Here is an 11,929-nt window from a genome sequence, read left to right as displayed (position 1 = left end):
ATTGGAAGTGTCAGAAGTAGGCAACAGAAGGATACTCACCCAAGCGTAGCGAATTGCAGGTTCAAAAATTGTTCTATTACTTCCCAAATTATAAATTAAAAGATAATGGGCAAAAAGATGGTAGATTGAAACATCACTGTATTCAGTCATGTTCTTCCATCAGAGCAAAGTCAGTAAAGATAATGCGATTCTAATTCAAACCATTACAGTAATCACTATATAACAATGAATAAATTTGCTAACTCTAGATCTTGATCTTGGCCTTGGGGACATTAGGCTCTCTGTGCCTCAGCTTCTTATTTGGACATAAGGATGGAAATGGATATTAAACAGAGGGCACTTGCAGTAATCCAATACTGAAGTAGCAGATATGCACACACATCCATAGTCATGAGTGTGAGTATGTGTATAAATGTGTTTGCATGTATGCATGTGAGTGAGAGTATTGGGACTGAATGGACTGGAAGAGGCCAGATTGTGTGGTATGGGCAGACATGGGAGTTTGAAGATGTTATATATAAGAGGTGATTGGAGGGAACAGGAAAGAAACATGACCAGAACCTCTGCAGTGAGTCCTGGTCTCCTGTGAGCCACTACAACACAAAGTGAATTAAAGAATGAGGACAGAAAATGAGACTTAGAGAAGAAGCTGAGCTTTGGGCCTGATCAGTGCTGCTCTGGGAAGCAAAGACAGACACTCCAAGCTTGCTGCTATTTATTGGGTTCGTAGGGAGTAACAGATGACTCAGAGGGTGGTGATAATCTAAATTGACAAGGATCTTATAATCAGAGGAAGCATCAGATGACTCAGAGGGTGCTGGTAATCCTATGATCTTGAGGATCTTATTCTGCTCAGGATCTTAGTTAATGAGGAGCTTATGTTGATTAGGAGGGTAGGAGGAGCAAAGATGTTCTTACAACAGGAGGTGGAATGAGTTAAGCTGATAAGGAATTTTTCCCTCCCCAGGTGAAACCTTTCTATTGGGTTCTCAAAGAATCAGGATGTCTTCAGCTGATGTAATCCTGCCCTTGAGCCTGACAGCATCACAGGACCATTGAGGCCTCAGACAGCCCTAACTGTAATTTATTTGTGAAGTGATTTTTCCTCAAAATTATGTAGAATGGTTCCCAAAAAGTGATTATAATATACAGTGAATGTTCAAATTGAAAAAAAATTATTGCAGTAAAAATGCATTGCCAGTCATCCCCTTCAGAATACTCCTTGCTTGTAACACACTTAACCATCATTCTTGTCACTTTGTGAAGCAATTTGAGAAGTCTTTTGTAAGTGTCTTTACAGGGTGTGAACAAAAATACAGTGAATTCTGCTGCCAAGTGCCATCCAATGGGTGAACATTCTGGTGTGTCCTCATTCACCTTATTCACCACATCTGGCACCAGGTGACTTCTGGCTCCTGTGGGTAAATGCTTTTAATCAATTCAGAACATTGAGGCAACCAGGATAATGAACAACACTCATAAAATAGAACTTCCAAAAATTCTTCAGAAATTGGAAAGCATCATGGAATAAATGTGCTCAAAGGAAAAGGAGGATTAATGTCAATGTGTATTTTACTGAAATATTTTCTAATTTAAGATTTACTATATAATAAGAATAAGAATAATAACAATCTAATAAGAATTATGGCTGGGGCCAAGAGTATAGCTCAGTGGTGAGTATTTGCCTAACACATGAGAGGCCCCTGTTTCATCCTAGTACCATAAAAACAAAACCAGAAAAGGATTATTGTATTTGGGGAATTTAGTGACAAGTTAGAAATGATCATTTTCTTTAAGAAGGTTAAATTCTAATCAAGAAGATTAGTAGATATGTAAATAACTGTAGTAGAGGATATAAAGTAGTAAATTCCACAAGTCAGATACAGAAAAACAATCCTATAAGAATACACAAAAAAGAAATGATATGAAAATAGGGAGAAACCAGCTGTATTAGGAAGGTCTAAAAGGACCATATGAGACCCTGTTAGAAGTGTATTTGGTACTAGCAACAGAGGACTCAAGTGGAAAGGGGCTCAAATTAATTAATTAATTAAAAAGGAAGACATGCATTTCTATAATGGATGGTCTTAGGAAAGGTGCAGCTTCCAGAAGTTTTTAATCCAGGTGTCACATATAGGGGACACATGTTTCTTCCTTTTATAGCTTTGCATCCTCTGTGGGGCCTCTACTCTTGGGGAAGCATCTGGTCACTCTTGAATCTTCCTAGATGGAACCCTAGAAAGAAGGAGAATCATTTCCTGAAGGGCTTCACACAAATTCTAGAATACTCATGGTTTGGGAAGTTGTTCAATGCCCACCTCATGGTCAATCACTCCAACTGGGAGAGTTGAATGCCTTCCTTGCCTTAGCCCTGTTCTTATGTTCTTTGCTTGGACACATGGTCTGAGGAAAGGGAGAGTCATCTTCCCAATGGGAAGCTGGAGTTTGTGTGCAAAGAAAGAAGTATAGTATTGGTAAGATGCACACTACATATAAAAATAAATCTTGGCCAATGGGACATACACAAAAGAGATAAACATTCTCTTGTGGTTCTTTACTGCAGCTCCTTTCCTATGAAGCAGAGAGGACTCTGAGGAACCGGATGGGACAGGGGTTAAACAGTGGTCTAAGTGTTGTTTCCCTGGACAATAGCTTGAGGCAAAACCCTCCTGCTAATGTGCATCAGATATAATATAAGCAAGAAGTGCACTTCTGTTATGATAAGCCACTGAGATTGTGAAGTTCAAGTGTAGAGTAGTTAGCCAGCCATGATTAATGTACCCCCACCATATTACTACCAGTACCTACCTTGAGTATATCCATCCCTCTGACTGTCAGGCCTCAGTCCTCCCTTGTCAAGTTTGTAGCCACGGGACTTAACTGGTTTTCCATCACCACCCTACCCAACTCACATTTTCCACACATATTTGAGATTCAGTTTGTTTTTAATACAGATTTTATAGCTTGATGAATCTATTCCATAAGATAGAATATAATGGCGAATATAGGACATTTGTCAAGACCAATGAAACCATACAACACAAAGATGAACCCTACTGTAAACTACAGACCTTAGTTGATAATAATGTATCAACAGTAGTTTGTTGATTGTACAAAGTGTGCTACAGAAATGCAAGAAGTTAATAGTAGAGGAAAGCGTGTGCTGTAGGTGTGGGGAGAGAAGTATATGAAATGCTGTGTGCTTTGAGTTTAATTTTCTGTAAATCTAAACCTGTTGTAAAAGTGAAGTCTACTAACAAACAGATATATCCCTCCTCTGCATAGGTTTGTTCAATAGCTTCTCATTATTCTTAGAGTGAAAGGTAGTCTAATTGGCGCTGGTGGTGTGGCCCCACCTTATTGCGAGACCAAAGTGAACCTAAGAAATGCCATCTTGGCCTGTGAGTGAACTCCCCTAGTAGCCCTCCTCTTACAGAGTGCTGAAATTTCCCGCATTTTTGTAACCGCTCACTCTCCTTCTATAAACTTTCTTCATCACTTCTCAGAAAAGGTTGGTGCCTGGTGCCTCCCTCTAACCACACAATGTCCTAACCTGACAAGATAGCAAGATAGCTGAGTTGTGAAAAATACTTTGCAACTGATTAAGAAAACATGTTGACCCCCTTGAACTTCTTTAAATAACAACCTATAAAAGCTGTGCTATTATAACAACCTATAAAAGCTGTGCTGTTCCCGGACTCAGGGCTTCACTCCTATTAGAGGGTGGAGTCCACATGCGTGAATAAACTCCTTTCAGTTTTAACTTTGTCATTTGTCTCAGTGTTTGGTGATCTACCAGCTTGCTTGGCACAACACTTATGCCTGCAGCCTCGTCTCCTCCTGTGTTCCCACTCCTGGGGGTCTGACGTAGGCACCTCACATCGGCTTTTCAGATGCAGGGGACAGGCGTCAGCCAGGGCCTTGCCCGTGCTTTGCCCTCTGACTCTCATTTCCTTTGTCTTCTTCAGACACCTAACTCAATTCTTCCTCCTCTTCTCAAACTTCACATTTGGATCCAATGATACATTTTCCAGACTCGATATTTTATCACCATTCAATGCATCAGACCATGCCATGGTTTCACTGTTTTCTCTCTTAACTCTCCACTCCATTCCAGCGCAGTATGTAGAATAGTTTATGAAATGAGGGATGGTATCTGCTTGATTCTTTTCCATAATACACAATACCTCATGTAGGAGTCAAAATAAAGCAGATGCACAAAAGGAGAGAGCAAACCACACATAGTACTCATGACATGCCAAGAATCTGACCTATGTTAACTCATTAAATATTACTTATGAAATAAGTATCATTATCATACCCATTTTACAGTAGCAGTTAAGTTGCCTCCCAAAGGCTCCACGGCTTATTGATGGTGAAGCTGAGAGTTGGTTCCAGACAGGCTAGCTGCAATGTTTCTGCTTTCAATCATTGCCATTACAGAATGGATGGATGGATGGATGGATGGATGGATGGAAGAAGGAAGGAATGAAACAATGAATCTAGACATATTTGAGACAAGTCTCATTCCTTAATCCCCAGTCTCTCATTATACTGCCTCCTCTGTTCCCTGAAGTTCACTGGAATGTTTTGACAATTTATCCTTTTATTTTTTACTCTGTATATCATCTGAGTCCCAAGTTAAGGTCTCTTCATTATCATTACTTCAGATCTATTCTCACCCAACTTTTTGTTGTTGTTTTTCCAAAAGGCATGTGCTTTGTAAGTACTGGGAAAGTGTTAGAAGGGTGTTGCCCTTCTGTGAGCAGAGTCCTGAGTGAATGCCCTTTTGACTTTAGACCTGGTCATTTGCCTTTGTGCAGAAGAGAGAGATACACTGGTGTGGTCCATATTCAGCTGAATTTTTCCATGGGTTATTACTTGAAGATCTGGTTGAATTAACAAGGAAAAAAACCTGAGAAAACACAAGAGCATTATCACATTTTGCATCAATGGAAAACATTTCTCATTTATTAGCTGTAGAACTTTCTGCTCATAGTCTGTACTTGACAAAGTAAGAACATAAAAGAAAGGCAAACAGAGAGAATAGAAGTAATCAAGAAAAAATGAAAGAGTTTGTCTAGTACCTCTGAAATGGCTCTCCTTTAAATTTAGTTTTAAAAACACTGGCAATAGCATTCAAAGAGTTATCAACTGACTCAGAATAATATGATCCATGGGTTTAACTAAGAACTTTGCCACAGGGAAGCCATATACATAATCGGTTGCTGTATAGCTATGATTTGAATTGTTGGTCCCCTCCGGGGGCCCAAATGGTTTTAAAGAGAAACTGCAGTTGCTTTCCATCAGCTGATGGTGCGCAGGCAATTTCTTCTTGGAAAGATATATCTAAATATAATGTCAAGATGATGCATGCTTTCAAAGGGATGTTTGTAGAATGCGCAGCACAGCTATGACTCTTTCTGGTATGATTCAGTAGAGGTTCTCAATTTCCTTTGAAGGAAAATACACAGTATATAAAGAAGCCTGCATGAACAGAAATGATAAGTACAGTTGTCAGACTGAAGTGATATTTTTAGTTATGGCTTTAGTATATTAATTTAGACCTTTATGGTGGATCATTTTTCTGGTTAGTTCTTTGAGCTCACATTAATGCAAGCATGTGGGTTTACTGTCGGGGAGTCGATATAAGTTATCACAATAGAGACTATTAAAGGAAGGCAAAGAGAAAGCAAAACTGAACTAAGGTTTTTAAAAGAAAGTGGATGTGGAGCTAGGAGCTTTGGACTGTAATTTTGGTATTAATAAATGAGTGGTTTGATCTTAGATAAATGACTTAATTTCTCTATCCCTTATTTTCATGTTTTACAAAGTAATCAAAACTAATGCTGCTATTGTAGGATTTCAATGAAATCACATCAATATAGATTTAATAGCTGTTTATACTTGAGGTTTAACCTATTCCTGTATTTATTTAGTACCGGGAATCAAACTCAAGGCCTCATGCTTGGCAGGCATGTGCTGTACCACAGAGCTACATCCCAGGCCTATTCCTGTATTTATTTTTTGACAGATATTTACTGAATATTTACTATGTGTCAAGACTGTCCTCAGCAGCGGGAATAAGGTGGTGTATGTCTACCATGCAGTGGTTCCCAATGCCAACAAAGAAATGATAGGTCCCACTGTGTGAGAAGGGAGGCAAATCTTGAGCAATGCATCCTGCTAATAGAGAAATAATTATATCCTGAGCTCAGGGCTTGATAAGAAAAGGACTCAAATGCCTACAGCACTAGCAGGGGACAGGACTGGCATTAGGAAGGCAGGGACAGTTCTTCAAGGTGAACCTTGGAGCTGTGATCCAATGGAGAAACAAGGTATAGCCAAGAGGAAAAGGGACTAGAAATGAAGGTTGAGGAAGAAACATAGGCAAAGGCCCTAGAGTCAGGGGTGCTGACTACAGTAAAGCCAGGTTGTTGCAAGAAGAGGGGAAGCAGGGGCAGGTGCTCAGAGGAAAGAGAAGCTGGAAGGAATAGCCTTGCAGGTGGCCTTCAGAGTTAGGTTTTCTTTGCATCAACAATAGAAACCTCAATCTCTGCACTTAAAATTGGGGAACATTGATTTAAGGAACCGATTGTACATTTAAATCTCATAATACTGAGCTGGTACACAGTAAGCACAAAATGGACTACTCTCTCACCCCCTATTCTGAGCTTTAAGTCTTCCACTACTACCACAACTTTTTGCCAATTGGTCATTATGTTATGTGTGTTCACAAAGTCTCATCCAGCCAGTCATAAAACATTGTTTTTATAGCTACAATAAATATCAAATAGCAGATGAATACTAGTACCATAATATTTATTACTAGTATTCTATGGACTACTTGCCAAAAGAACAGAAAAGAATAATTCTCCAAATAAATACCTTTTTGTTGAAATATAATACAGACAAAAAGTGCACAAGTCATAGATGGACAGATTGGTGCATCTCCACAGACTGTACCTGTACCTCCAACCACCACCCACATCAGGGAGACCCCTCCTGCTCCTTTCCTGTTATCCCACTTCCTCCTCCCTTCAGTATGCACTATACAGACTTCTGCTACAATCGACTCATTTTGCCTGTGTTGAAACTTTTGAGTGGAATCATATGCTACACATGCTTTTGGATATAGGATCTTTTGCTCATCATTACATTGATGAAATTTTTATATTGCTGCCTGTGGTAGTTATTTATTCATTTTCATTATTACATGGTACTCCACTATGAATATAGAATTTATCTATCCTGAGGTTGATAAACATCTACATAAATTCAATATTTTCAAATGAGCAAATTAATTAATTTCTCAAAACTCATTTTCCTCATTTATAAAAACAAGTTCAAAACTTAGTTTTGAGAATTTTTTGAGGACTGCAAGGAATCCATGTGCAAAATGCCTATTCTGTGATGTAGATTAAGAATTTAGGAAGCGGCATCTACTATGGTTATTACATGCACCCTCTAAAGGATCTAGCCAATAGGGGAGTTGTCACACATGCAAAATATTTTCTTAACCAAAAATGGCTAGAATAAAATTCTGTAACTGTGTCATAAACAAAGAAGCATAAATACTAGTGGCCACCCTTGTCCTTTCTAAGTGGGTTTGGCAAATCCGAGAACTAGCTGCTTGATTAACCAGAAAGTAAAGCTACAGATCTCAAGGACCTGAACTGAGTGGGCCCCTCCTGTTCTCCTCCTGGCTTTGAACTTCTTCCGGTCTGCTCTCTGTGGCTTTTGGCCCTTGGCTTTGTCTCCTGGATTCTTTCCCACCCTGACTCTCAGACACTAGCTTGAATCTTAGCAATTGACTCTCGGTTCTTCTTTATGTTGAAGACTGAGCTTTACTCTGCATGATCCTCCAATTCCCGGTCACCATATCCAAAACCCTGAAGAGCATTCAGATAGTTGTGCTGAGCACATGTAGAGCACTCAATGCATTGATTAGCACATTGCCTGAAGGTTTGAATCACAGCAAACAGAAATCAGTGGAAACCTGACAAGGTCACTGAAATGGCCCCAGGAAAATGTCTGTTTGGAGAGTCATTGATTATAGAGAGGAATTGCACCGGCCCCAGGATAGTATGAAGGGCTAATTCACATGATCCTGTCACATTTCTCTGATTCTGCTGTTCATGGACTGCACTTGATCCACATTCCCCTGGTATATGTGTGCTGATGCTGCCAAGAACTCCCAGTCTAGCACAGAGCTCTTCATGAGCACAGAATCTAGTCACCTGCTGGCCATCTCTACTTCAGTGATTGATAGATTGTTGAAACTCAACATATCCAAGGTACATCTTATTATCTCACCTTTGTCATTTATAACTATCTCCTTGGCACCCCTGTTCACTGCATTCCCATAGTCAGAAACCTGGGAAATATCTTTGACCTCAACTCACTCATCAAATCCAACCAATCACGAAGAGCTATCATTCTCTCAACTAACTAAACTTTAAAAAATCTCCTCATTTCTCTCCATTATCACAGTTTTCTTAGAATTCACAATTTCTAACCTATAACAACACATAAAACTTCTAAGTGATTTCTGGTTTATTTTTTATGTGACCTGTCGATTTCTACCTCTACCCTCTATCCTCTGTCTTCCATTCTGTATTCTCCAAAAAGCTGTTTCTAAACTTCATACCCAATTATGTCAATAACATTCCTAAAATACTTTTATAGTATCTTCTTCCCATTTGGATGAATTCTAACCATTATGAACTAAACCTTACTTCCTGATCTTGTTCCTGAGGGTTTGCTACTTGAGAAGTTCTCCTTCAAGCCATTCGAAAACATTTGCAGCCCTAGGAATACAGGACTGTAACATTCATTTTGGACCCTCGTGCCTACTCTGACCTTCACGTGGAATATCTTCGCTCTTATTTCTCTTTTGCCAGGCAAATTCTAATAATCCTCAGGCTTACACTTCAATATTAGCTTCTTCTAGAGAGGCTGGGTGTCCTGGTAGTCCTCTGTCTCCCTACACTTACTTCTCCAAACCAACAATTGATTTTATTGAGATTGGTTGTTTACCTGTTTGTATCCTCCCTAGAATGTAAACTGCTTAAAAGCAGCTCTGTCTTGTTTTCATTTTGTTAAAAATAGATTTACTGCACAATCAGTAAACTTATTAAACATTAACAAAACAGATGTGCTTATAAGAATGCATCTATCAAATACCACTTTTTTCTAAAATGGCAGCATACTAGATATCAAACCAAAAGCATCTCCGTGTATTTTTAAAATATACACTTATTTTAACTTGTTCCAGTTCAAATCTGGCAAGTGCTAAATGTCAGTGGGATACATTGATGTCCATACCCCTCTCCAGGTAAGCCATGCTTTCCTTCATACGCACGTTACACAACTCACTCAAAATCCTTCATTCCTTTCTCCTATAGACATTTACTATGTGCAAAAAAATCCAAAAGCCATGGAATTTCCATTGCTTTTCCCCTTTGGGGCATGTACCACCGGTTTATGTATACAGTTATCCTTGCTCTCTTAGCACCTGGTGGCTTACAGTTACCGGTGTTAGAAAGGAAATTCCTGTGTGATAGAGTTAGAAGTATCATCTTCAGAGAAGAATACCTGGATGTTTCCACTTAACTGAACTACTATCAATTCTAGAATCAGAAACATCCTCACCAATTACTGTCTTTGCCTACTTCTTCTCCACCTACCGCCTTCACCACCCACTTCTAGAACCATCTACCAGTACCTGTTACTTAGCATCTTCACCTTGCTGTTTCCAGGCTTGTCACACCCCAGTCATTCTTCATCCTTCGAACATCCAAAGTAATCTTTTCAGAGGGACAATCTGCTTTTGCCACTATATTTAAAACCCTTCAAGGGGCTTCCTGTTGGTCTCAAAGCTCTAAGCTCCTTATCATCACCTACCAGGGTTTCTATGACTCGACTCTCACCTACCTGTCCCCTCCGCATGGAGAGTTCATTTCCTTCTGCCCTCCCTTTTCTTGCAGTCCAGTTGCACTGGCTTTTCTGTCACACTTTAAATGAATTTATCAATGCTTTCAAATTCTCTGAATACTTTTCAATGCTTCTAATCAGTAAGCAGATCCTGTTGTTTGCAAATAGTGCAAACTGCTTATCAGGGAGCCCACTGCACACCAGGAAGGACACAGAGTTGCCACTGTGCCCACACAGGAGCCCAGGGCTCAGGGAGGAAAGGAAGTGCAATGTGCACAGACAGAAATTATGCTGACCTGGGTTTCCAAACCCCAGCAACTCACATAAAACAGCAATAAGGAGAGTAAGGTGCCAAAAAGTATTCATTATTTATTATTAGTGTAGGAACTACACTAAATTAGCTTTTGTGCATTGCTACTTGCGGTCTCAAAACAAGCATTCTGTCATCATCTTTTCTGGGAACAACCAGCCCTTTTCTTTGCTGCCCATCCACATGCTACCCTTCAAGACGAGAGTCAGGCATGGTTTTTCTCAGTTGCCGATGTCACCTTGATCTGCCTGATTGACTCCACAACTCATTGACCATCCTGTACTCACTGTGCAGGACCACAGAGTCCCTCCCGCAGGCCGTTGCTGCTTTTCGTGTTTCTCTGACATCCCTCTTGGCACGGTGCACAGCACAGCACAATCACAGGTCACTGCACACATGCGTATCATGCTTGTTGAATGAATGCATTAAGCCTCAAACAATCAATCTCTGACCTTGGACTCATTAGCGCTATGTTCTAAACTGAGGACCTAACTACAGTTAGACTAAGTGTAATTAGTTTAAAAATACAGGAGGAATACTCTGAAGTTCTTAACTGTGGGGGTGAGAGCCTTGTTGGGAGATATTTAGTAACATCTGGAGACATTTTGGATTGTCATAAATGAAAGCAGATGTGCTAAAGCATGTGGTATGTAAAGACCAGAGATACTTCCAAATGCCTTACAATGACTGGGAAAGCACCCTACAACCAAAAAAGATCAACTAGCCCATAAAGTCAGCGATGTGAAGGTTGAGAAATCCTGAGATGGACCAAGTTATAGAAAGCAGATTTTAATTTGAAGGTAATGGTGTGTGTCTGTAACCCCGGCATTCCGGGAGGCCGGAACAGGAAGGTGGCAGGTCTGAGCTCAACTTGGTCAACCTCGTGATTTAGTGAGTCCCTGTCTCAAAAAGAATTATACAGAGGGTAGGAACATAACTCAGTGAAAAGATCTTTGGCTCATTCCCTAGTGCTTAAAAAACAGATTGCAAAATTTAAAGAGAATTTAACAGTTTATGAATATGAACTATGTGTCTATGTTTCATCTCATATAAATTATACATAAATTTATACAAAATAGGAAAAAATCTCTACTTCCTAATATTTTAATCACAAATTTAAACTTCAAGTAACACTGGAAAATTTATGTAGAGTTAATTTTAGTAATTCAGAAGAAGAATTTAAGGGAAACCTTTTGTCTTAGTCTGATTTATAGAATATAAGCATCCAGGTCTATTACTTGACATAACTAGAATAATTCAAAGTGGCAACTAATAAAATGATGTTGCTAAAAAGATCTCTAAAATGACTTTTATTAATAGATTATGTATCTATATATTGCACTCCAATTCTTTCATTCCTTTCCCTTCTCTCCTACCCCCTCCACCCTCTCCTGATCTCCTTCCCCTTTGAGAGTGATTTGTCTTCCTATTTCCCATTTTCTATCTTTTACTTTACTCTTCATTTTTACTCTGGATTTTTCATATGTGAGAAATAAAATAATATTTAAGCTTATTAAAGGAGTAGTGATAGAAATATTTTGAAAATTATTATTATCTGAACACATCCTTCTCTCTCATATTTACGGTATCAGATAATAATCACAAACTGTTCACCCAAGAGCATAAGTTTTAGGTTAGTAGTGTCTTAATTGAAAAATTGCCTCATGACAAGCTCATGATCAC

This window comes from Heterocephalus glaber, unplaced genomic scaffold (assembly GCF_053883595.1).
Source record: "Heterocephalus glaber isolate CG9 unplaced genomic scaffold, H.glaber_assembly_v1.0 deba00000281, whole genome shotgun sequence".
NCBI lineage: Eukaryota > Metazoa > Chordata > Mammalia > Rodentia > Bathyergidae > Heterocephalus > Heterocephalus glaber.
This window is presented reverse-complemented; position numbering follows the sequence as displayed.